This window comes from Aquarana catesbeiana, linkage group LG03 (genome assembly GCF_042186555.1).
Source record: "Aquarana catesbeiana isolate 2022-GZ linkage group LG03, ASM4218655v1, whole genome shotgun sequence".
NCBI lineage: Eukaryota > Metazoa > Chordata > Amphibia > Anura > Ranidae > Aquarana > Aquarana catesbeiana.
The window spans coordinates 678,081,888-678,103,744 of record NC_133326.1 but is presented as its reverse complement, the minus strand read 5'-3'; the positions used below and the strand labels follow the sequence as shown (position 1 = coordinate 678,103,744).

The 21,857-nt window shown below is 41.5% G+C and overlaps 1 protein-coding gene and 1 non-coding gene across 4 annotated transcripts in view; one reads left to right on the top strand and one right to left on the bottom strand.

Annotated features, from left to right (window-relative positions):
- The window catches only part of GUCY2D (guanylate cyclase 2D, retinal), a 134,693-nt gene that overhangs the window by 98,341 nt on the left and 14,495 nt on the right, over nucleotides 1-21,857 (bottom strand). The window lies entirely within an intron of this gene.
- On the top strand, nucleotides 923-1,007 carry TRNAR-UCU (transfer RNA arginine (anticodon UCU)). The gene is given in 2 exon segments: nucleotides 923-959; nucleotides 972-1,007. It is a non-coding gene; the product is annotated as a tRNA-Arg (tRNA).

Sequence of the window (21,857 nt, the reverse complement as noted above, 5' to 3'; positions counted from 1 at the left end):
ACATTTGTTGTCGGAAAATCCTATCATGTGTACGGCCCATAAGTCTGCAACAATAAATTCAGTTTTGGTGAGAAGTTCCTAAAGGGTTAATTACTTCTAAAGGAATGCTTGCAATGGAGTGCACTTGGCAGGGAATGGGAGCTCCGCTGGGGAACTTTAAAAGGGGGAAATCGGGGCTGCTCGGGGCAAAAACCATTGCACAGAGGAGGTAATTATAACATGTTGGTTATTTTTTTTAAAAAAGGTTTACAACCACTTGACGGTAGTATTGTGTAAGGGACCCGTGTTGACCACCCACACATTTAGTCAAGAATTTCATTAACAGTGAAGAACACCCAGTAGCATTCCACACCTGGAATCTAACCCCTGCAGAGAGGAACCATTCAATGGTGGAAAGGGAGTCTTTGGCCATAAATTGGTACTAGAGTCTTTGAGGTATTACCTTTTCGGAAAACGCCTCCCATTCTCCTCTACAGTGGAAGGCTCAGAAGAAAGGGAACAATGCAAGGGTTAGAAGGTGGCTTTGCAAGGCTTTATATTTTATGTAGAACACAGGCCGAGGACCTAGGAAGGGAATGATGATGAAATGTCATGTGTCCAATATGGTATGTGTTGGAAAACTATGCTCCTTCCTATAGGTCTGAGCATAGGGAAAAGGTAGGTGAGGCACTGGCTTGGAGGATTATGTATACGTTTTACCTAGGGTTCTCACATACACATGGTGAAGAGTTCTAGTGTGTGTGGCTCATGTGAAGAAAACTAACTTTTTGTTTTCTCAGAATCTTGAGTAGGTGTTGTTCTGGATGTCGGGCTAGGAATGTGGGAAATCGAGCACATCCCTACTCTCAAGTGGCAGTCTTTATTCAGATTTTTTTATTTGCTACTATTTTGGTAGTTCCTCAGGCAAGGCTCTCTCAGGAAGGGCTCTGTGGCGCAATGGATAGCGCATTGGACTTCTAGCTGGTGCAGTAATTCAAAGGTTGTGGGTTCGAGTCCCACCAGAGTCGCTTTTGTTTAGATGTTGTCCATAGTGACGTCCCTCACTTATTGCGCTAATGCTATGAAGTAATGGCTACCAGTCATAGGGAAGCTGTAGTAAAGTAGACTTACAAAACAAATTAAAGGTTCCACCCACATAACCTCATCATTTATTCACAGACTTCTGTGAAGTACCATCTTCCACTACAGCAGATAGACTTGTAGCTTTAATGGGCTGCGGGGGCGCTGATGAGCGCTCTCTTAGTCCACTGACATGTTCTCCAGCTTTTAAACAGAAAGCCCATACAGAAATATGGGCTGAAAGCTGGAGGACATGTCGGTAGGAGCTCACATTACACCTATGATCTACTGATCGCAGGTGCAATGCTTTCCAGGCTCCTGCAGGAAATAATAATAAATGTACATTTTTTTTTCTCTGCAAAAATATTTGCATTTATTATTTTTTCTACTTATCCTACTTATACTTATAAGTTCTACTTATCTGAACTTATCCTTTAACTTTAACTTTAGAGCCTAGTGTCAATCAGGAATATATAGTGCAATTTTTAATAGGTTAAAAAATGTACAAATTCAAAAACTGTTTAATTCTTTAAAAAAAAATAACTTTATTTAAAAAAAGGAATACATGATACACTCATAATGTCCTCATCAACATGGGGATATGGTGCTTTATGGTGCTTTGCCGGGGGGATCTCACCTGGCAAGTTACGTCCCCATGTTGAGGGCACGTAGCCTGGTATGGTTCAGGAGCAGGGGGGCACAAGCTTGTCCCCCCCCCTTCCTGGACTGCCAGGCTGCATGTTCAGCATGTTCAGGGTCTTGTGTGAATTTTTGGGAAAGCTGGATAATGATGTTTTGGGAGACCATGCAGAAAGAAATATGGGCCTGGGGATTTTTCCATAATTCATAACAGTCTTTGTCTGGAATTAATTTTTTAAGAGGACCCTGCCAAAAAAACAAACAAAAAAGGTCCCCCCAATATTCCATACCAGACCCTTATCTAAGCATGCAACCTGACAGTCAGGCAAAGGGGGGATGAGCATGCCCCCCCCCAAATGAACCATACCAGGCCACAGGCCCCATAATATGGGGGCATTCTTTGCCAGGGAGGAGAACCCCTTGGCAAAGCACCTTGTCCCCATGTTGATGAGGACAAGGGCCTCAATAACAACCCTGAACCAGGGCTGGGGGACCTACGCAGTGCTGGATATATAAGAGAGCAAAAGGGGCAGCTGCCCCCTACACAAATAATATAAAACATTTCTAAACAATTATACAAAATAATAAAACAATATTTAATATTAAAATAATATAAAATATATCATACTAAAATATTAAAATAAAGTAAAATATAAGTATTTTAGTAAAATATACTAAAATATTACTTGGGAAGTAATATTTTGCAGGCCATCATCTGTGACTGCGTGTGTGTGCATGCATGACCTCAGAATGACTTTGCATCATGCATTTTAAAAATGTGCCACTATCATTGAGAATGTAAACCAACCTTGTGTATGAAGGGCCCCGAAAAACTGAAGTGTCCCGGGCTCCTCAGGGTCTAAATCTGGCCCTAGGTCTGGGGGCAGGGGTCTTATTGCAATCTGAAATCCCCCTTTAACAATAAAGGGGAACCCAGATATCATCTTTCCCCATGTGAATGAGTATGGGGTACATAGTACCTCTACTCATTCACAAAAAAAAATAAAGTGTAAATTAAAAACACTAAAACAGTTCTTTAGAAGTTCTGTGAAAAAAAAAAAAAAGACCTGCAATGTACATTCACAATACCCAGTGCCCGCTGAAAGAAAAAGTTGAAAACCTTAAAGCGTAACTCTACTTTTGTTGAGAAAAAACATTCCCCTCCGGGTGATCTATGTACATTGCAAGGATTATAACAAACTTTGTTGCAGATTCCTATCTTTTGTTATTCTGAAGAAATCCCTCTGTGTTAGTGTGTGCCTCTGTCCTGAGTGGGTCTAATGGGAGTGAAAAGGAAAGGTAATTTTTAATAACATTCAATTACAATATGATTAGTGTTGCAATTATATGTGCTATATTATTTTTTTCTTTATGTGCTATTTTTTTCCCCACGAAAGTGGAGTTAACCTTTAACTCCATGAGACCACTAAACAAATGAGAGCTTTCCGAGCTGTCATCGAAAGGAGTGGGGATAGTGGTGACATCATTGCCCAAATACGATCATGGCCATATTTGGGCAATGTTGTATGTGGTCAAATTTATGCAAGAATGTAACCCCTCTGATCCCCACCCATTTTCTTACGTGGCCGGTGATTTATGGCCATTTAAGTGAATGGACTGGGTGACGTCAGTGATTGGTAAGGACGTGATCGATGCAAGCACCCGTTGCTTCCTTAGCAACCATTGACAGTTGGAAGCTGTCACATTCGTCCATGCTGAACACCCTAAAACCCTGAGCTCATCCCTAATAACAATCTGAAGTTTGAATGAACATTCTGAAACATTGGAAAATTGGAAACTTTTTGAACAATATTCCATTGGTGTACAGCCAGCTTTACAGGAAAAATCTAGTTTTCCTTATTATATCAGCAATTCCATTAGATTTCAGAATTCAGCATGAGAGCTTTGCCATTTGCCTTTGCTGAGTGGTCAAACACAACAGGCCACCAGGCCTCTAAACTACTAATAACATCTAAACTTTAACCTTTCCTGACTCTTAATGCAGTTCCTACATTATTTTTCCATCCATACACCTAAACTTTATGTCAGGGCAAAATATAAAAAAAAAACTATGTAGTACATAAATACATGAATATTCTCCTTTGTTTTATCCCCTTTAAAATGCTGCAAGCACAGAAGAATATCTGTAGATCTGCTAAAAATCCAGTGAGCGTCTAACTTCCTGTTTGGCTGACAACATTGCTTCTGCTTTACTGAAATCCCTAGCAGTGTTTTCACCCTTGCCTATTGGACTCTGTGGAGTTTTGTTATTATGAGTGCTCCAGGAGAGAAGTGCAATGGACAAAAGTGCATCATTATAGGGTAAGAATAAAGCATTTCTGATAGTTTTTCCTAATTTGCTTTCCTATTTAATTTTGGTATTGTGGTTGTTGCTGGGTTGTTGTTGTTGTTGTTATTAATGATTAGTTACTAGAGGTTGTTATTAATGAGGTAATTGTTTGATATGCTGATGGGGTGGTTAACCATTTTTCTGTTGCCACCATGTCTATAATGGTGGCAGCAACTCCAGCATGTAAACTAACTCCTGACTCTCTAGTAAAAGTGATTTGGATGCCTGTAAAGCCACGTGATCGCTTTTATACTGCTGGGAATGTGCCCCCACTGCTGCTTGACTCCCATCTCCAACCATGTGTCCTGGGCTTACCCCTCCCTCTAGGGTGCCCAGGACCTCCATTGCAGGTCTCAGGATGCAGAGCGTCAGGAGAACATCTATTCGCTGATTTCTCCTGGGTAGTGTGAACCTGTAAGCGCTCAGCTCTAAGCACTTCTGAGTTCAGAGCTGTCAAACCCTGGCCGCTCTGAGCAAAGAAGAAGCTGATGTAGCACAGTCTGTTCAGTTGGGTTCAGCAGACTGCAAAGGTGACATTAGGAGTCTAATAGTGGTCTAATAGATCGCCTGCCCTCGGCTATCACACAGGGAACTTTTCAGCCACCTTGTTAATTTAATAAAATAAAGTTAAATAAAAAAATTAAAAATGTGTAATAAAAGGAATAAAAAAACCCCAATGGTTTTTAAAAGCCCCCTGTCCCCCATACAAATGAACACAAACACAAGGTTTGGGTGCATATTTGTATGAAAATGACAATTACGCCACACATATTAGATATCGCTGCGTACACCAGAGAGAGAGAGAGTGCAATAAATCTAGGGCTAGCATTCACAATTAACTCCAAACTTATGACCTGTAAGTTATTTAAAACTTTGCCTATGGACGAATTTTGGTACCATAGTTTTTCACCATTTCATGGGCCCACTCAGTTTTGGGGATTCATATATTTGGTATCCATTTACAGCCTCGTTTTTCATATTTTACCAAAAAGTTGTGGATTATATTGTGTTTGGGTGCCCTAAAATGAATTTAAATGTATTTTTTACACAAAAAATATAGTAGCAAAAAAAATTATAACTACCACCGTTGCATTCTACATGGCCTCTGCTTTGAGAATATATACTCTCCGTTGGTTCGAATCTTACCTATCTCATCGCACCTTCAGTGTCACTTACAACTCTACTTTCTCCTCTCCAACTCCTCTTACCGTTGGGGTCCCCCAAGGTTCTGTCCTAGGGCCTATACTTTTCTCGATCTACACGTCCTCCCTGGGTCAGCTGATACCTACTTCCACTACCATTTATATGCTGATGACACCCAAATCTATCTGTCTCCTCCTCAGCTCACTAACTGATTTACTAACAGACATATCAGCCTGGATGTCAAACAACTTCCTCAAACTGAATCTATCTAAAACTGAGCTCTTAATATTTCCTCCTCTGACGTGCCCCTTCCCCTGACTTCTCTATCAAGATCAATGGCACATCTATCAGTCCGTCCCCACATGCCAGGGTGCTAGGGGTAACTTTAGACTCTGAACTGTCCTTTCAGGCCCACATACAATCCCTGTCCAAATCATGCCGCCTCCACAACAATTCCAGAATATGCCCCTTTTTAACTAATGACATCACCAAGCTTCTAATTCACTCCCCGGTTATCTCTCACCTCGACTACTGCAACTCCCTCCTCATTGGATTACCTTTAAATAGACTATCCCCCCTTCAGTCCATAATGAATGCCGCATGACATTGAATGAAAGACTCATCCACCCTACCAACCATTTAGTGTCCTCCACCCCTCTCTGCCAATCCCTCCACTGGCTTCCACTCACCCAACGAATAAAATTCAAAGTACTAACAATAATTTACAAAGCAATCCATAACTCTGCCCCCAGCTACATCACTAACCTAGTCTCAAAATACCAACCAAGCCACTCTCTTCGGTCCTCCCGAGACCTCCTGCTCTCTAGCTCCCTTGTCACCTCCTCCCATACTCAACTACAGAATTTCTCCAGAGATTCTTCCATCCTTTGAAATTCCCTACCCTAATCTGTCTGACTGTCCCCTAATCTATCCATCTTTAGACGATCCCTGAAAACTCTTCTCTTTAAAGAAGCCTATCCTGCTTCTAACTAACACTGTTTTGCTTCCTCTATCAGCTCATCCCCCACAGCTATTACCTTTTGTATCAATTGACCCTTCCTTTTTAGATTGTAAGCTCTAATGAGCAGGGCCCTCTGATTCCTCTATTCCTACATTACCAAATTGTAATGTAACTGTAATGTCTGCCTTTATTTTGTTACGCACTGCGCAAAATTTTGGCGCTATATAAATCCCGTATAATAATAATAATAATGTTTTGGGGTTTTAGGCAAGCTTTTATGGAAAAAATGTGTGCACAAAATAAAAAAAATGTCTCTGGCAGCAAAAAGGGTTAATGCAGTTAAAGATTCTGGTACTAAAACTCCAACTGTAGATAGCAGTGCCTGTCATGTCATGTGCACTAATACTGGTAGTTTAGCTAACAAGCTTTGTCAGTTGACAGCTCTTGTGTCTAGGGATCACTTGAGATTACAGAGATGTTGTTCAGGAATTCAAATGAGTGGGAAATAAGTATACCAGAGTGCCTAGTATACAGGAAATACAGAGGAGGAAAGAGGGAAGGTGGAGGTGGCATTTAGGTCAAGAATAGCAAAAAACAAACATTAATAATGAAAAAGGAGGAACGACTTGAAACCTTTCTGGGTCTGCAAACAAAGCAAAGAGGGCTCTTCCTTAAAGTTGGCCATACACCTTATAATTTCATTTGAATGTTTGTTTGAAACTGAAAGAAGGGTAAAAAAACTATGGTACAGGAATTGTCCATTGGTCATGCTTTAAAACCTTATACAGGTCATTGGTTTAGATCTTGCCATTATTGAGTCAATCCAGGTATGGATATTTTTACATACAGTGCCTTGAAAAAGTAATCATGCCCCTTGCAGTTTTCCACATTTTGTCAAGTTACAACCAAAAACGTAAATTTATGTGATAGACCAACACCAGTGGCGTCCCCAGCTTTCATATTTAGGGGGGCACATGGGGGGGGACAGGGACAAAAGTAGGGGGGCAACTATAAAATGCAATTATATATATATATATATATATATATATATATATATATATATATATATCTCCTGGGGCCCTTTACTACTATCCCACAATGGCCCTTTCACATGTTCTGCAGTGAACTCTCTTCCTACTGTATTGGGGCCTCCCCCAGGGTGGCAGAAAACAAGAGATATATGTCACCAGCATACCAAGAAAATATAAGGGTCCAAAGCAGTGGGAGAACTATCAGGGTTGCAAAGGTTGTCTTGCCACTGGGCCCTGGTCTTCTGCCACTGTGGGGTTCCCCAGCCTCCTCTTGCTGTCCTGCCCCTGCTATTGACAGCGCTGGTCTGGCATCTCTTGGAATTTACAGGCTGGTTCTCCTGTCCTAAGGATGGGAGAAATCAGTCTGTTTTTTCAGTAACTGAGAGTCCTGGTGGAGTCCTTCCTGTAACTCGCTCTTCTCCCTGCCAATGAGGATGCAGGGGAAGGAGCAGATCGGGCGGCCGTGGTTGTGTGAGCGCTCGCATTATGCGGTGTCAGCGAGCAGAGGAAGGGGGGAGGGATCACCCGCAGGAGCTGACTGGGGACGCTCTCCCTTTCAATAGAGACTGTGTTACTCCAGCGGTGGCCCGAGTAAGATGTGACGCATCTGCTACGAATGCAAACAAAAAGACATTGCCGTTTTGTTAAAAAAAAAAAAAAATTTTTTAATGGGGGACACACATGGTGGGGCACAGCATAATGTGGCAAATTTCAAGGGGTATAAATACTTTTTCAAGGCACTGTAGTTATAGTATTTGAGCTTGGAGCAATGTAACTGTGCATATCTAATACCTGTAGGATCCCCATGGAAGCTGGAAGTCACTGTCTTAGGCACTCCTACTCCAGTGATCTCCACTAGCTTCCAGGGTCCTGTCAAGCAGCTACCATGCTGCACTGTGGACACAGGAGGTGGCTTGCTTGGCACAGGTTTCATTCAGAGAATACTTTGCATCCTCTCAATGAATGCAAAACGTTCTCTGATTAGATGGGCTGGAGATCTTGACATCACGGTCCCACCTCTCCACCTAGCCTAATGAAAACATGTAAAGCGTTCTTTGAATGGCACCTGTTCAGAGTGAGTCACCTCCTGTGTTCCCAATGCAGCAGGGCAGCCATTCAACAAGGGACCCAGAAGCGATGCCTAATACAGTGACCACAGCTTCCATGGGAATCAGTTAGGTACAGTATGGTATATGTATATTTACTATGGCCCAGATGGGACCAATGTAACTATGTAAATATATCTATACCTGTAATTCTTTTTTTAAAATTTCACCCATACCTGCTACTTGAATTGTGTCGTTAAACAGGTTTTAACATTAAGGTTGCACATTACAACATGTTCAGTTTTTCTCAAGTGGAAATCACACAGAACTTCATTTAGTCAACAGATGAGAAACAATTTCTATTCTTCTTCTTCCAAATTTTCTTGATAGCAGATTTGACCCCACTAACCATTAGAAAATTAAAAGAATGTGTCAAAATCAAAAATGTTTGAAAAAAATTCTACTGGTGTATTAAGATTTTTTGTGTACTATACAGGCCTCCAGGACAGTCTGATGATTTTGATAGCCTGTTGATTGTCTATATAACTCAAATGACAACAACATGGGAGGTTTTAATCATGGGTGCTTTGAACATGCACTAGAGTTTTCAAACTGTGCTTACAAGCAGGAGTAGATGCATTGGGAGCAATGAAAGGGGTTTTCGCTAAAGCAGTTATTTAAAAAAAAAAAAAAAACAATCAGAAATAATGATATCCTAGACTTGGTACTGACAAATGGTGATTGATTGTCTTAGGCTGAGGTTGGGGAAATTTTGGTTTCTAGTGATCACCAACATTTTTGATTTGATGTTAGAACAAAAACAAAAAGCTCAAATAAAAAAACTAAAGTTTTAGATATCAAAAAGGAAAATTTGGCTGGGTGAAATTAATTAAAAGTTGGAGTAAAACAGCCATTCTGGAATCAACTAGATTATTATTATTACAATATATAGGATTTACATAGAAACCAACAGTTTCAGCACTGTACAAAATAAAGGGGTCCGTACAGTTGCAATACAATTGAAGACAAGAGGGTTTGTGAGAGCTTACAATCTAAAAGCAAGGAGAAAGTGATACAAATGATAGAGGCTGTGAGTGAATGAGTGCATGGAGAAAAGTTTGGTTTTTAGGTAAGGGCAAGATAGGCTTCCCAGAAGAGATGAGTTTTCAGGGATCGCCTAAAGGAAGACAGTGGGAGATAGCTGGAGAAATTGGGATAGGGGCTTTCAGAGGATTGGAAAGGTTCAGGAGGTCTTGGGGGGAGTGAAGAGGACAGTTTGTATGATATATTGAGATTAGATTGGTAATGCAGCTGGAGGAAGAGTTGTGGATGGCTTTGTATGTTTTTGTTGTGTAGAACTTTTAAGTTGGGCCACTGATTGTCCAACTTACCAACAATGTAGGGTGGCAGCAACTTTCATGCTAACCTGAAGGGGGGATAGCCTGTGCAGAGGTAGGCCAACAAGGAGGGGGTTGCAATAGCTGAGGCGAGAAATATCAAAGAAGAGAATAATACCCTGTACACACGACCGGTTTTGCCGTCGGAATAAACTCCGAAGGTTTCTCTGACATAACTCCGACAGAATTCCGCTCAAGCGGTCTTGCCTACACACGATCACATCAAAGTCTGACCATCCAGAACGCGGTGACGTACAACACGTACAACGGGACTAGAAAATGGAAGTGCAATAACCAGTAGCCAATAGCTTCCGTCTCGTACGTGCTTCAGAGCATGCCTCGTTTTTGGTACGTCAGAACATCATACAGACGAGCGGTTTTCACGATAGGAATTGGTTTTTGGCGGAAATATTTAGAACATGTTCCATTTCTAGGTCCGTCAGAATTTTTGAAAAAAAAAGTCCGATGAGACATACATATGATGGGAATAGACAATGAAAAGCTTCCGTCTGATTTTTTCTGTCGGACATTCCGTTCGTGTGTATGCGGCATTACTAGTTCAGTGGTGTCATTGGTTAACAAGGGGCGAATTTTGAAAGTGTTACTGAGTTGAAGGAGTAAAGAATTGGATAGAGATTTCGGACATAAGAATAAGTCAGCGCCCAGGATTAGACCTAGCATCCGGGTGTGAGGGGAGAGACTAATGGTTTTGCAATTGATCTCAATTAAACAGTTGAGGGGAGGAAAAAATAATGGAACATGGAGTTTTAAAGACTGGTGTGACATCCATAATGATATGTCAGTTAGTAAATTAATGCTGCGGGAGGAGAATGAAGGAGGAGGAGTTTAGAGATAGATATGGATGTCATCATAGAGATGGTATTTGAAGCCATGGGAGGCTATCAACCTACCAAGGAAGGAGGTGTAGACAGAGAATGGAACGGGTCCAAGGACAGAGCCTTGGGGTGTCCTATGGGAAGAGGAAGAGGAGACAAGGCGATAGAGTTGTAGGTGACACTGAAGGAGTGCTTAGATACATAAGAGGAGAACTAGGAAATGGTAGAGTCTTGGGGGCCAAGGGGAGAGGTGTTTTTTTGAGGAGGAGCAGGTGGTCAACTGTATCAAAGGCAGCAGAAAGATCAAATATTACAAGTGCAGAGTAATATTCATTGGCTTTATCAGTTAGTAAGTTGGTAGTGAGTTTTAGAAGGGCAATCTCAGTCAAGTGTTTCGGACAGAAGCAAGACTGTAAGGGATTGAGAAGTCAGGTAGTAGCATAGACGGTTTTAGACTGGGTGTTCCGGATGTTTGGAAGTAAATGAGAACAAGAAGATGGGTCTTGAGTAGTTCAAACTGTAGTAAGGAAGAAGCTGGCAACTATAGTCCAGTGAGTTTAACATCTGTTGTAGTTAAATTAAAGGAATCACTCCTAAAATGAAGGATCAGTGATCATTTAAAAACTCTTAACTTGCTGGACCCAAAGCAGCATGGCTTCACTGCAGGCAGATCATGTCAGACTAATCTTATTCAGTTTTTCACTAATCACAAATGTTTTGAACCAGGATGGTGCTGTGGATATAGCCTATCCTGATTCCATATAACAGTTCCATATTACTTTACCCTTTAGCAGTTTGCTAAAAGAGGGGTTCATCAGAGTTTTAGGTTAATTAGGAAAAGAGACCAGTCACTAGTCTACCACATGACTCTGTACTAGGTCCAGTTCTATTTAGGCCTCCTAGCGTCAAAAATGGACTGTTCAGGTCTGCAAAGCAAACATTTTTAAACAGATCTGAATGCATCTTATGGTCTTCTATGTACATTTGTACACTTGCATTCACAGCCTATTTAGTGTTGGTTTTCCAAAGTTGAATGGATGTAAACGTAGCTAAATGCATTTAAACACGATTTAATCGTTTGCTGACCAACTCACGTAGGTGTACGGCTCTCCTGTGCCAGATCACGTATCTAGTACGTAATCTGGCTCTTCTGAGTAGGGTCACACCAGCTTTGCTGTGATTAGTCACAGCACATGCCGATCAGCGGGTGCCGGCCAATGGAGACCACCGGCACCCACTGATCGGCAAAGAACAAGACAGGACAGAGCTCTCTGAGTGCAAACAATACAGAGCTCTATCCTGCCAGTGGGGATGTGCTGGTTTTTGTTTCCATAAAAAACAGCACATCTCTTAGTAAAAGCAGCACACTGTACACACATAAACACTGGTTAGGCACACAGTTAACCCTTTGATCACCCCTACTGTAAACCCCTGCCCTGTCAATGTTATTAGTACAGTGACAGTGTATATTTTTAGCACTGATCACTGTATTAGTGTCACTGGTTCCCACAAAGTGTCAAAAGTGTCAGTTTCTGTGGATTGCCTGCCACACTATTGTAGTCCCGCTATAAGTTGCTGATCGCTGCCAGTACTAATATAAAAATATAATTCCATTATTTATACCATAGTTTGTAGACACTATAACTTTTGGGCAAACCAATTAATATGCGCTTATTGAAATTTTTTTACCAAAAATATGTAGCAGAATACAAATTGGCCTAAATTGATGAAGAAATTAGATTTTCTTCATTTAAATGTTGTTAGTCAAGTCAGACTTTTTTTTATCTTAACGCACCTTCTGTGTGCAGCAGCCCCCCTAAGCCCCCCTAATATTTACCTAAGCCCCATGTAGATCCAGCAGTGTTGCAACAGTGTCTCAGCTGCCCAGGACTCCATTCCTCATTGGCTGAGACAGCAGCGCAGCACTATCGGCTCCGGATGCTGTCAGTCAGCCAATGAGAAGAGAAAGGGGGCGGGGCCATGGCGCCATGTCTGAATGGACACAGGGAGATGTGACTCGGCTTGGGTGCCCCCTTAGCAAGCTGCTTGCTGTGGGGACACTCAACAGGAAGGAGGGGCCAGGAGCACTGAAGAGGGCCGGAGAAGAGGAGAATCGGGGCTGCTCTGGACAAAACCACTGCACAGAGGAGGTAAATATAGCATGTTTGTTATTTTTAACTAAAAAAAAAACAAGGCTTGACAATCACTTAATTTTTTTTATTGGATATGTTTTATAGCAAAAAGTAAAAAATATTGTTTTATTCAAAATTGTCTGTCTTTTTATGTGTATAGCGCAAAAAATAAAAACCGCAGATGTGATCAATTACCACCAAACGAAAGCTTTATTTGTGGGAAAAAAGGACATAAATTTAATTTGGGTACAGCATTGCATTACTACTCAATTGTCAGTTAAAGTAAAGCAGTGCCGTATCCCAAAAAATTGCCTGGTCATGAAGAGGGGTAACTCTTCTGGAGGTCAAGTGGTTAAAGCAGAAACATCTAAATGCAAGGAAGTGGAATAAAAGATGTTTAAACTTCCCAGATAACTTCAGCGTTTAGCTTTTCCTAACACAGAAGTGCTAGTGTACATGGGGCCTTAATCTGTTTGTAAATGCTATAACTGAAGGTTTGGTGGGTAAGGCATGTCCTTTTGCTGATGACACAATATGGTTGATGGTGCTGTAGCCTGTGTCTGTAACATAGAACATGATGAGATATTACCAGCAGGAGGAAGGAGGACCTGATAACCTTATATAGTTATTTAAGTTATCACTAGAGGGGTCACCAGCAGGAGGAATTAGGTCCTGATTCTTCTATAAAGATCTTTAGTTTTCACTAGAGGGGTCACCAGCAAGAGGAAGGAGGTGCTGATTCTTCTATAAAGATCTTTAGTTATCACTAGAGGGGTCACCAGCAAGAGGAAGGAGGTGCTGATTCTTCTGTAATCAATAGATCTTAAATTAAGCTGGTGGTCAGTTTTTTTTTCATTCAGCAAAGGATTGAACAGAAAAAACTGACCCAATTCCCCTATCCACACATTTAAAATGAATGGGGGAATCCTCCCTGCTGCGTCTTCTTATTCTGACAGCAGGAAGAATACACTGATTAAGCAGCTTTTTTTCCGACAGAGTGGTTGTACAGAAGTCGATCTGTAGACCGACTTCTGTTCAACCAGAGTAGCCATACATGAATGGAAATTCGGCCAGTCCCTGCTGAACCGGCCACATTTCGATACATGTATGGCAAGCTTTAGACCTCATTTAGAATACTGTGTCCAGTTCTGAAGACCTACTTACAACTCCAGGGATTGTCAACACTAATAGTGAAAGGTATGAGGGATAAAACATATCAGGAGAGACTTCAGAATCTTAATATGTACAGTTTTGAGAGTAGAAGAGAAGGTGGGGAGACATTGATAAGTTTAATTATATTAAGGGTGTGGATAAGTTTCATGGGGGCAGTATTCTCAATATTGAGCTAAGATCAAGAACATGAGACATGACCTCAAACTAGTGGTTCAAAACTAACTTTTGAAAGTATTACTTTACCGAAAGTGACTACAGAACTCTGCCTATCCTCCACCCCTCTCTGTCCCTGTATAACTGTATACATTAATTTCTTTGTCAATAAAACAATGCTGCTGCATTGATTCCAAAGATTCAAGGGAATGGGAAAAGGCTCTTGGGGGATGTAGTTCTGGGGGGTGCCTACGTCAATAGGAACTGACCTCCCAGAAGATGCACTTCAAAACTTTTACAAAACAGGTGATATTATCACAGAAAGTAAAAAAAAAAAAAGGTTGGGACACACTTTAGAGGGGAGAGGGTGGAATGGGGGTACATTTGGGTAATGCCTGGACATACAATTGAAAGAGACCCTTTACATTTAAAGAGACATACAATTTAAAGAGGCCTTGTCACAGGTATAAAGTTTGGGCATTTAGAAGTACACATACCTACAGCATATTCTACAGTGTCGCATATTCTAACATTCACATTAGCTCATCCCTGTGATGGACATCTTCACTAGCCAAAAAGAAAGCCAAGGCAAGCAGAGAATGGCACGATATGGTACAATCAGAGAGTGGCAAAGCATTGCCTGTTCAATCAGCCTGAAGTTTCACCATGATATAAAGGTATGACAGTCTACTGCAGATATGTGTAAGCAATTGCTATTCAAAAGTTCCCAATAACCTACCAGTCCCAATATCTACCAGTAAAAAGAGTGTACAAATCTTTCCCGCTGCCCATGCTGCTGAATGCGGGTTGGAGCCTGAGAAATGGTCCCTCATAGTTTGCAGTAAGGCCAAAAGTTCTGGGTCACCCACACTTGAGGTCAGCAGGAGAAACCAGCGAGAGGTGTGGGGGACACATGAGATCGACACTTACGATATTCTGTTTTCTGCAGGTCAGGGTTGGGGTGGGGGGGCAGAGCCTTGACACACGCAAGAAGTGGGTTGAATCATGCTGGAAGAGGAGTGATGCTACATCGATGGATTGGTGAGTTTGTAGGCTGCCAGGGCCTCAACATTTTGCTTTTCTGCCAAACCAAAGTTGAGTTTTAACCCTTATAGAATTATCATTAAATATATATATATAAAAATATTCTGTCCCCATGGTACAAAGTACATGTAGTACTTTGTTTCTTATTGCTTGGCACTTCCTACGTGTAGTTATGAGGTCATAAGCTGATAACATAGCTAGGAATCAAATGGATCAGCTCTGAGAAAGAAAGTGGTACCAAGATGAATGCAGAAGAAAAGGGGGTGTGCTAAGGCAAACGGCGGTTATGAAACCTCCATCTACTTTTCACCTACAGTACCGTGAAAAAGTTTTAGGCAGATGTGAAGAAATGCTGTAAAGTAAAAATGCTTTAAAATATATATAGATATATATATATCTATATATACAGTTGAGCTCACAAGTTTGCATACCCTGGCAGAAATTGTGAAATGTTGGCATTTATATTGAAAATATGACTGATCATGCCAAAAAACTGTCTTTTATTTAAGGATAATGATCACATGAAGCCATTTATTATCACATAGTTTATTTTTTAAATCATAATGATAACAGAAATCACCCAAATGATCCTGATAAAAAGTTGACATACCCTGGAACGTTTGGCCTTGGTACAGACACAGAAGGTGGCCCACACAGGTTAAAATGGCAATTAAAGGTTAATTTCTCACATTTGTGGCTTTTTAAATCACAATTAGTGTCTGTGTAAAAATAGTCAATGAGTTTGTTAGCTCTCACTTGGATGCACTAAGCAGGCTAGACACTGCGCCATGAGGAGGTAGAAAAGAACAGTCAAAAGACCTGCGTATCAAAGTAATGGAACTTTATAAAGATGGAAAAGGTTATAAAAAAGCCTTGAATATGCCAGTCAGTACCGTTTAATCCCTTATTAAGAAGTGGAAAATTTGGGGCTCTTTTGATACCAAGCCAAGGTCAGGTAGACCAAGAAAGATTGCAGCCACAACTGGTAGAAGAATTGCTCAGGATACAAAGAAAAACCCTCAGGTAACCTCAGGAGAAATACAGGCTGCTCTCCAAAAAGACGGTGTGATTGTTTTTATTTATTTATTTTTTATTTATTTATTTCAGATACTTATATAGCGCCGTCAATTTACGCAGCGCTTTACATATACATTGTACATTCACATCAGTCCCTACCCTCAAGGAGCTTACAATCTAAGGTCCCTAACTCACATTCATACATACTAGGGACAATTTAGACAGGATCCAATTAACCTACCAGCATGTCTTTGGAGTGTGGGAGGAAACTGGAGTACCCGGAGGAAACCCACGCAGGCACAGGGAGAACATGCAAACTCCAGGCAGGTAGTGTCATGGTTGGGATTCGAACCAGCAACCCTTCTTACTGCTAGGCGAGAGTGCTACCCACTTCACCACTGTGCCGCCCCCGATTTTTTAAGGAGCACAATTCAACGATACTTGAACAAAAAAGAGCTGCATGGTTGAGCTGCCAGAAGGAAGCCTTTACTGGGCCAATGCCACAAAAAAAAACCAATGAGGCATGCCAAGGTGTTGTTGGACATATTGTAACCAGGCTTTTTTGTAGAACTTGTGCAATAAAGGCTTCTTTCTGGCAACTTGACCATGCAGTTGTTTTTTGTACAAATATCATCGTATTGTGGTCCCTAACCGCTTGCCGACCGCCCGCTGTCGATTGACAGCGGCAGAAGGGCACTCCTGCTTTAAGGAGTATAGGTCGTGAGTGCCATGTGACGTAGGAGCCCGTGTGCGTGGTCGGCGGCCGCAGTGGCCTTCGGCTACCCACCATTGCTCCTGAGAAGGAGAGAATGGAGATCTGTCAATGTAAACAGACAGATCTCCATTCTGTCAGGGGTGAAGAGAGCGATCTGTTGTTCCTCCTGCCTAGGAACAACAATCGGTCTCGTCCCATAGGCAGTCCTATCCCCCCCCAGTTAGAATCACTCCCTAGGACACACACAGTTAACCCCTTGATCGGCCCCTAGTGTTAACCCCTTCCCTGTCAGTGACATCTACAAAGTAATCAATGGCTATTTATAGCTCTGATCACTGTATAAATGTCAATGGTCCCAAAATAGTGTGAAAATTGTCCGATTTGTCCGCCGCAATGTCGCAGTCACAATAAAAATCCCAGATCGCCGCCATTACTAGTAAAAATAATAATAATAATAAAAATACCATAAATCTATCCCCGATTTTGTAGACGCTATAACTTTTGCTCAAATCAATCAATATATGCTTATTGGGATTTTTTTTACCAAAAATATGTAGAAGAATACATATCGCCCTAAACTGAGGAAGATATTTGTTTTTTTATATATTTTTTGGGGATATTTATTATAGCAAAAAATATTGCCCTTTTTTCAAAATTGTCGCTCTTTTTTTGTTTATAGTGCAAAAAATAAAAACTGCAGAGGTGATCAAATACCACCAAAAGAAACCTCTATTTGTGGGCAAAAAAGGACGTTAATTTTGTTTGGGTACAGCGTTGCATGACCGCGCAATTGTCAGTTAAAGCGAGGCAGTGCCGTATCGCAAAAAATGACCCGGTTTAGGAAGGGGGTAAATTCTTCCGGGGTTGGAGTGGTTAGAAAATGCAAAGTGGTCGTGCTTCAATTAGTGTGTCACTTTGCTTCAAGACAACGCTCTGTGCCATGATCCAAAAGTGAATAAATAGTCCACAAATAACTCAAAGTGCCTGTACTTCTGTCAATGTGTCACTTTGCCTCAAGACAACTACAAAAGTGCCCCACATAGATGTTAACTCACCAGACACTTTTGACCCTCTATATATAAAAGGTCAAAATGCACCAGTTAAAATAAAGAGACTCGCTCAATCCTCCAGTCCACCAGAACCCAACACCAGAAACTCTGTCTGTGGCTCAGATCAGGGAAATCACAACACAAAAAAAGATTGCGCACCTTTTTTCAATAAATAATAGCCAGCGACATAATGATAATACACTCACATGTTTACATGCCTAATGCTGCGTACACATGAGCGGACTTTATGGCAGACTTGGTACGGCGGACTTTTTGACGGACTTCCCAAATGAACGGACTTGCCTACACACAATCAACCAAAATCTGACGGATTTGTACGTGATGACGTAAGACCGGACTAAAACAAGGAAGTTGATAGCCAGTAGCCAATAGCTGCCCTAGCGTCGGTTTTTGTCTATCGGACTAGCATACAGACGAGCAGACTTTTCGACCGTACTCGAGTCCGTCGGAAAGATTTGAAACATGTTTCATTTCTAGGTCCGTCGAACTTTTGGGGAAAAAAAGTCCGCTGGAGCCCACACACGATCGAATTGTCCGACGGACTCCGGACCACCGTACCAAGTCTGCCGTAAAGTCCGCTCATGTGTACCTGGCATTACCAGCACTTAGTATATCCAGCAATATCACTTATCACCTCTGTTCCAAGAGACCAGAATGGCCTGCATTCCACTGGGAGGATGTGATGTAACCGGAAATTACGTAGGTGCCCTAAATTAATGCATCTACTTGTTTTGCCCATACATGTGAGTCTTCAGGAAGCTGACACAGGTAGATATTTATCCATAATGCCATACGATCAAGGAGGCATGGGATTAGCCCCAAATGTATTTTGCAGTTGGCCAATGACCCCAAACATACAGCCAATGTCATTAAGAACTATCTTCAGCGACAGAAAAACAAAGAGTCCTGGAAGTGATGGTTTGGCCCCCCCCAGAGCCCTGATTTCAACATCATGGAGCCTGTCTGGGATTACATGAAGAGACAGAAGAATTTAAGGCAGCCTACATCCAGAGAAGACCTGTGGTAAGTTCTCCAAGATGTTTGAAACAACCTACCTGCCAAGTTCCTTTAAAAACTGTGTGCAAGTCTACCTAGAAAGATCAATGCTGTTTTGAAGGCAAAGGATGGTCACACCAAATAATGATTTACAATTTTGTTAATTGCTAAAAATAAACTATTAACACTTCTATTTCTGAAAGCATTCTTCATTTACAGAAATTTCATGCATAAATCTTTTTCACAGTAGAGTATGTTGTCAGACCAGATGCCGGGGAAAGAGAGGCATACACCCTGACCTAATAGTTACACTTAAGGCCCATACACACGATCAGACTTTTTGACAACAACGCTCCGACGGACCTGTTTTATTGGACAATCCAACCATGTGTATGCTCCATCGGACAATTGTTTTCGGTTTTTCAACGGACAAATGTTCGCTGTGCATGCTCTCAAACTTTCGGCAACAAATTTCCAATGGAGGATAATCCAATCGTGTGTACACAAGTCCATAGGACTAAAGTCCAAAGTACAAACACGCATGCTCAGAACCAATGCCCAAAAGGGTGGCGGTAAAGAGCTGAAAAACCATGTGATTTGATGAAAGTTGGCTGAAAATGTTCTGCCGTGTGTATGCAGAACAAGTTCACGGCCAACGCCCTTCGGACCAATAACAACGGAAAAGTCAGATGGAAGTCCGATCTTGTGTATGAGGCTTTAGGAAGCACCCAGCAAAATGGGACAAAGTACTACCGCATGGGGACAGAATAATGAAAAAAAATAATGATATTTCTTCTTTAAAGTATACAGTATGTAAAGCCAAAACTGTTTTTTAAAAACATTTTTGCTATTGGTGTCCAATTTCTCTATATGTCTTGTAAATACAAAACCAAACGCAAAGAAATGTCTCCATAGTGAGGAGAAATGCTTTCTTGTCACCGGAACAGGTGTCCCCATTGCAATATTTCCTCTCCCTTCTTTTTCTGGTGATAACTCAAAATAGTGAAGTCTCCCCACCTTTAGTCCTGTTGACAATGGTCACACAGACAAATACAGAAGGTAGGTGACTCTCCACAGCGGAGACACAGGCAGCAATGAAAACCTCCCAGGGCTTCCCTTTCACCAATTCAAAACTAAAAAAAGATTTTGGTTTAGATCCAACACTTAACCTAACCCTCTCGCTAAAATAGCTATTATTTCACTGCAATTGACAAAGAACAATGGGTACTTGCCTGCAATATTGATTTATAAAGGTAAAAACCAATACCTCCTTCACCACCTTCTCCTTATGTACTCTTAATCTTTACATAGAATCAGATAAAATAATAAATTAAGGGGAGCATAATGTATGTATATACCTTTTTCTTTTGTCTCTTTTAAATCCATGTAAACTGACATATATACTCGGCTTGTATTTGATAATTGATATGATGTCATATGGTTATCTGTTATAAACTTTTAATACATTTGATTGTGAAAAAAATAAATAAATAAAGGTAGGGCTGACATTGATCCTCCAATATACTGAAGGTTAACTTCTTGAAAATAAATAATTTTCCCTCTGCTTTCTCTGTATTTAATGGGTGCAGGACTGCCCTCCCAATACAGGGGTCAGGTGTTGCCAGCCTTGTACATTGAGAGCAGAAAGGCTGTGTCAGGCTGGATAACATTTACTACAATTCAGGTGCTCGCCTGTTTGCCGAACAGCGAACATTATGCATCTTCCCCAATTCTTTAAAACATGCATTTGTCAGTCCCATACTTAAAAAGCCCTCACTGGACCCATCCAATCTTAACAACCTACACCCCATCTCCTTGCTCCCCTTTTTATCCAAACACCTTGAACGTCTAGTCTACAACCTACTGAGCATCCACCTTGCTGATAATAGCTTTCCTGATCCCCTTCAGTCTGGATTTCGTCCTCAACATTCCACAGAAACTGCTCTCATAAAACTAACAAACGATCTACTAATGGCCAAAACCAAGGGACAATATTCTGTACTCCTACTCTTGGACCTCTCTGCTGCCTTTGATACGGTTGACCACCCCCTCCTTCTCAAAAAACTCCATGCCTTTGGTCTCCGTGACTGTACTCTTCGCTGATTCTCTACCTACCTATTTAACCGCACCTTTAGCGTTACCTACAATTCTACATCCTCCTCTCATCTTCCTTTCTCTGTTGGGGTCCCCCAAGGTTCTGTTCTTGGACCTCTCCTATTTTCAATCTACGCCTTCTCCCAGGGTCAGCTGATAGCCTCCCACGGCTTCTAATACCATCTCTACGCTGACGACACTCAAATCTATTTCTCTACCCCTCAACCCACTCCTTCAGTCTCCTCACGTATCACTATTTTACTATTAGTTATGTCAGTCTGGATGTCGCACCATTTCCTCAAACTTAATCTATCCAAAACCAAACTTATCATTTTTCCTTCCCCAGGTGCCACTTCCACTGATCTCTCTGTCAAAATTGATGGCACAACTATCAGCCCATCCCCACATGCCAAGGTCCTAGGAGTAGTTCTGGACTCTGAACTCTCCTTTAAGCTGAACATCCAATCACTGTCCAAATCATGCCGCCTCAAACTCCGGAACATCTCCAAAATAAGCCCCTTTCTAACCAATGACAAAGCTCTTAATTCACTCCCTGGTTATCTCTCGCCTCGATTACTGCAACTCCCTCCTCATTGGCCTACCTCTGCATACTCTATCCCTCCTTCAGTCCATCATGAATGCTGCTGCCAGACTCATCTACCTTACCAAACGTTCTGTCTCTGCTACTCCTCTCTGTCAATCTCTCCACTGGCTTCCGCTCACTCAAAGAATTAAATTCAAAATACTAACTACCACCTACAAAGCAATCCACAATTCTGCCCCCAGCTACATCACTGACTTAGTCTCAAAATACCAACCTAATCGTTCTCTTCGTTCTTCTCAAGACCTCCTGCTCTCTAGCTCACTCATCACCTCCTCCCATGCTCGTCTCCAGGACTTTTCCAGAGCCTCTCCAAGCCTATGGGACTCCTTACCTCCTTGGCTTTTAGACGATCCCTGAAAAACCTCCTCTTCAGAGAAGCCTATCCTACCCATACCTA